Genomic DNA, 5,782 nt, shown 5'->3' on the forward strand with positions numbered 1-5,782 from the left:
ATGTCGTGCACTGTATGATATCAACAGGTCACGCTGGAACCAATGATGGGCTCATTTGGCTACCTGCCAGATAGGGACTTGTTTACTGTTTCAATCAGTAATCAGAGACTTGGATCAGAGACTGCCCCAACATCCAATGAGGTTGGGGTCTGGAGACTGGGCAGCCAGTCAGAGGAGGACAACATCTGGGAGCATCTGCATGTTTTCTTTATGTATAAAAGGACTGGGTCAAGGGACAGATAGGAGTCAGACTTCATGCCCTGACAATACTTTGTTGTTGCTAGGATTTTGAACTCGGCCCAGAGCTCTGTATATTTGTATCCTGAATTGTTTGTTTACTAAAGATATATTTAAATTGGCATTCTTCTCCTGAGACTTCATTCAACGAACACGCGGATCAGCAGCACGACACGAGGAAATTAATCTGATCCAACAAAGTTTACATGGTCACATTTCATGGTCTGATTAAAATGTTTCAGATGGAGGGGTTGGATTGTCCCATTTTCGTGAGCGATGAATAAAGTGATCAGATTGTTATGTGGGTTCCCATAATGCTGCACACTGTGACATAGGCCCCACATGCAGCTATACCCAGAGGCCTGTCAGGGTTTCTAGCCAGACTCATCAAACTTGTTGTGTTTCATTTGAAACTAAAACACAAAACAAACCTCATCTTTTGTCTTACCTTTTAAATTACGAGCAGGGACAGACGAGCACGGAGCAACTGTCTCATATCCAAGATGTGGCAGGATTGTTGCTAAACATAGTGGACATCAGCAAAAAGCTCTGACAATGGGGAGCAATGTGACGTTCCATTCAAACAGAGGACTCAGATTGGATCAAAAACAGAGTGACACACCTCCCCTGATTCAAATATGAATCAAATTGGGCCACTTAAATGTTATATATATAGTTGTATAGTTCTATTTTTATGTGGCGCTAATTTAATTGGGACTGCATCTAATCTGGTTACTTGCTGTCCAAGTACCAGCACCTCTTGACGTTTCTTCTTTTCCTTCGACCATATTGTTGACCTTTGACTGTTTGAACAGCAGCATGTACTTGAGGTCTCTTACCAGAGTTAAACAGTGGGTCTTTGCTGCAGGTGTGATGCTGTTTCCTTAAAAATGACATCCAAATGAGCTTTTTACCTTTTACCTGCTGCCAGACACGTCCCGTCTACACAAACAGGATCAGTCGGCTGCTAACCTGACCCCAGAGACGCCCATCGTCAAATACGTTTTTTTCTCTGTCTCTCTCTGAGATCCTTTATTGATTTGTTTGGGAAGGAGGTTTACTTGTGGGAAAAGAAGTCAGAGGTTCTTTATTTATTTGGTTTGGAGGAATGATGCTTAGGACAGATTTCAGAGGCGAAACCGAATAACATCAATCTGTTTTTCTCTTTATTTTCTTTCATGTTTTTGAATCCCAGACAGCTGAATTAGATTGCAGTTGTTGTTGCTGGTGGGGGTGGTGGTGGTGGTGGTGTTGTTGAATATTGAAAGAACCTTCTCACCGTTCAGCCGCGGGTTCAATCAGAAGTCAGAGGAAATCAAATCTTGAAGGGCTTGTGAAACCTGTGATTCGCCAGATGTTACGCATTATAACAAACCCCTTCTCCTCCTCATAGCTCCTCTAGTTGCTTCATGTGATGTCAGTGGATAACTACCAATCCTGTAATCAAGGTCTAGAGAGATTTTCTTGCCAATGTCAATCATTCTGGGGGGCACAGAGGGTCTGTTTAACTTTCTTCGGATGCGTCCTAGATACCATCACTTCCAAGACATTGAATTTAAACTTCAAGGGGACTCCTTGAAGGTTCCATTTTCAGATCTCAGTTATTCATCCTAGACTCCACTGGAAAAGCTATGCTGGGGTAATTATTAATTAAATAATTAATAAAATTTTTGGTTCACCGCTTGGGAAAAAGATCAAGTCGAGGCCATTTGGTGGCAAAATAAACTCCTGGCTCTTGGTGTTGTGACTGAGGTGTGAGACCTTGTCAGGAGCATTGCTACTGTTTGTGACATCACAAAGGGCTGATTTCCAGAACTCTGTGTTTTAGGATACATTTTCTGAAAAGTAAAACAAGCAGAAAAGAAGTAAAAGGAATGAATTCTCTCATTCTAAAGGGGTTTACTGACAGGCTGCAGACGCACAATAATCTTAGAAACGGCAGTAAAGAGTCAGATCTGGATCATTTGGACCTTTAAATGCTCTGAAAGTTTGCTATCAATGTTCCAAACTCGACTGCAGCAAGATCCCGGCGGACCGAATCGTTAAAACATTTCTGCAGTGACTTAATACAGAGAAGTTGGACTCCAGCCGCAACTGGCGCCCTGCGTGGCGCTCGAGCCGTGTGAGGAGTCAGGGAATAAAAGGTACCTGTTCGCACAGCGCAGGGTGGCGCATTCATCCTCGGACTGTGGCAGCCGCCGCTGCGCTCATCCCACCATCCAACCCCCACCGCCACTCGAACAGTGACTTATTACCGTTGGTTGCATAATTACAAGGCTAAGTGCAGCGATTCCAGCCTGCCTGCACTTTCGCAGCACTGCAGGAGACGGCGGGCCGGGTGAGCGGAGTGAGCACGTGGTCTTATTAATGGGGGGAAGGAAAGGGAGGCGCAATGCTGGTGAGTTGGAACTGTGTGGGACGCGGGGATGTGTGATCCCCCCAGTCAGGCAGCGGCGCAGCACAGTATTGTGCGCTGGGGCGGGCGGGAAGAGAAGAAGGAGGGAGCAGGGTTGACAAGGAGGAGGAAAAAAGAAGAATGGGAGGATTAAATGAATAAGCTGAAATGTGATCAAATAGGAGGAGGGAGACGGGATGGAATGGGAGCACCAAGACACGTGTGGGACAGGCGAACAAATCGGGAGGCCCCTCCCCCTGACGTGGGTGACTTTGCATTTACGAGACGAGAGCGTCACAACGGGGGCGTCGGGGTGCCTGGTTCAGCACGGGACTGACAGGACGAGATCCTCAGAGCGCCTCAGCTGTTTCACCTCGGTAGCATCACGCTAGCAAACAGCCAATGAGTGGAAGAAGGAGGAAGGAAAGACAGTGAGACGCCAACCAGGAGCAAAAAGAATGAAGCGTGGAGATGCAAGAGAAAGACACAAAGCCACACATCAACATCGCACACCAGCTGCGTCACCCATAAACAAAAAGTGGGGATATTGGTGGACGATTTTGCCTCAACCTTGAACTACAACAGCGAGGGGGAGTCGGGCCTCCTCATACGTGTTTTGGTGCCCCGTGTGAGGAAGAGGAGGACAAATTACCTGTCGCCTGTTAAGCTGTTGAGCCCAGGCAGCGGCAGGAAGTTTGTCTAAGGTAAACTGCGGCTATATTTGAATACGTTGCGTCAGTACGTTACATAGCGACGCCTTTCCGAGCACCGACACACACCACACCACACCACACACACACACAGTTCCCAGGAGCCGACGTGTGTTATATTTCTTCGACCAGCGGACACCAGTGGATTTCCGGTGTGTGAGGATTGAGATCATTTCACTGGGTGAGAGTTTTCTCCCTGGCTCTCGTCGCTCCCCGAACACCGACCACGATTCGTCTCCGCGCGCGGCCGTCAGCGCGCAGCTCCCGAGATGCTTTGATTGAATGATTTAATCAGCGAATCAGTGGTTCTTTCAGCTCTGCAGAGGGCTCCAGTGGGACCCCCAGCTCAATTACGCAGCTTTTGAGTATGATTTAATTCATGAGAAATGAACCCAAATCTTGCCAAAAAAGACCACAGCCTTCTAATCACAGCTTTCACCCTCATCAGTATTATCTCTCCGCAGTTGGAAAATCCCATAAATAAATCAGTCACGGGGCAAAAAAAAAAAAAAAAAAAAAATCTCAAAAATCTCATCATGCAGCTGACGTGATGCCTGTCAATGGAGGGTTCACAAACTAATGGCTTCTTGTGTTCCTCTGTATGTTTGTATGTGTCCTGCGTGTGAAAGTGAACGAGCTGCAAACCAGGACCAAACTCAGCGTTTGTCAGTGGATATTAATGTGCTATGAATTACGCAGCCTCATCCTTCCTTGCAATAACACATCTATGCTGCAGTTGTTTTTGTTGCCGCACTTTGCTGTTAATCCATGTCCAGCTACTGCCCCCTGCAGCACGTTCCATGAATTACTTCTACTGAGGACGCACAGATCCAAGTGTGTGTGTGCGTGTGTGTTTGTGTGCGGATGTTTGTGTGTATGCGTGTGTGTGTGTGTGTGTGTGTGTGTGTGTGTGTGTGTGTGTGTGGGTGTGTGTGCGTGTGTGTGGTCGTGTGTGTGTCTGTATTTCATTTGTTTTGCAGTTTAAAATATGTAGAGTAAGTGGTTCAGTGCTGGAGGGGCTTTTAAAGTATAGCACAGGGACTTTGCGTGCGTGTGTGTGCGTGCGTGCATGTGTGTGTGTGTGTGTGTGTGTGTGTGTGTGTGTGTGTGTGTGGGTGGGTGTTCATTTAACTACCTTTTAATCAGTTTAGCCTCCGAAATCCAAAAGAAATCCACTGCCAACTTGCTTTTCGAACAGTCTTTTCCTGCGTGGATGTTCAACACCCCCACTGGTAGTGATTTCAAAATAAAAAACAAGTGTTTAAAGCAGAAAAAAAAAATCTAAAGTAATAATTATCCATCATTTTTGCTGTGTTCTTGTGGCCAAACATGCCTCCTCTGCTCAGTGCTGGTTTGAGAGACTTTCACTTGCACGCACGCAGCATTGGTGATTTGGCCGTGACCAAATAAATATGTTGTGATTTTTAAAAAAGGAAAGAAAAATAATTTTGTGTATCATCAGTCCTCCGCATTTATGGCAACACATTTTCTGCTGAAATGCTTAATAAATTGTTGTTATGCAGGTGCCAAGCACCTATGAAGTAGAATAGAATAAAATAGTAACGTATTTTGTTTGCACAAAGGGCAAAGCGGACAAACAGCAAACTAGGGGCTGTATCGCTCACCTCCACTTTGTTCAATGAGCAGCTTGCGTCTCTGATCTCAAAACAGCAAACCGATAAATAAAGCCAATGTAAGTACTCATATGACTATGGGGATTGTGGCAATATGCGAATGTAAGATGAAAAAAAACTAAAACCTTTCTGTTCAGTCGTGCTTCCTCCGGTGATCTTTGGCGTGGATTTTGGGAAACAAATGATCAACCCAAAGAACTGAAGCTTTGCTTTTAGATTCTTTCCGTTTTTTAAAATGTTGCACTGATTCCCCATTTAAGTAAAAAGAATCAAGGTTCGCAGTTCTGCATTGATGTTTCAAAAGTCCATCTTCTCTCCACTTCTGAACTAGTTACCAAATATTTTTTTGAGCAAAAGATATTCCTACTAACATTTGCACACCCAAGTGAGTTGTGTGATTAAGCATTTGGAACAACACTTCAAAATTTTAACAACACGTTAACGTAGAAGAAATGTCGAAAGTTAGCATGCAAGCTAATGTTACAATCCGCTAGCGGCTGATAGTGCTGCCTGTGCTGCCTTTACCTTTTGTTTGTAATTATTCATTTAAAAGTGAAGAAAGAGAAAGATTACAAGTGGGAAAAAGGGCACTGCACAGCTGCTTCATTTTAACTGAATAGCTATTGTGGTTAATTGGTGGTGAGTGTGGTAACTTTCGGTGAGGGCTGAGACAGACTGTTCGGCTTCCTCTCGGTGTGTCATACTGATAGAGGGAGGATTTGTCCACCTCCCCACTGAGCTAATTCATGACCACTTTCTTGTGACCTTTTCCCAAAGGTTTCAGCTTTGACAAACAAAACATCTTG

This window comes from Nelusetta ayraudi, unplaced genomic scaffold (genome assembly GCF_046127955.1).
Source record: "Nelusetta ayraudi isolate G7.1 ecotype Tasmania unplaced genomic scaffold, CSIRO-AGI_Nayr_v1 ptg000135l, whole genome shotgun sequence".
Classification (NCBI taxonomy): Eukaryota; Metazoa; Chordata; class Actinopteri; order Tetraodontiformes; family Monacanthidae; genus Nelusetta; species Nelusetta ayraudi.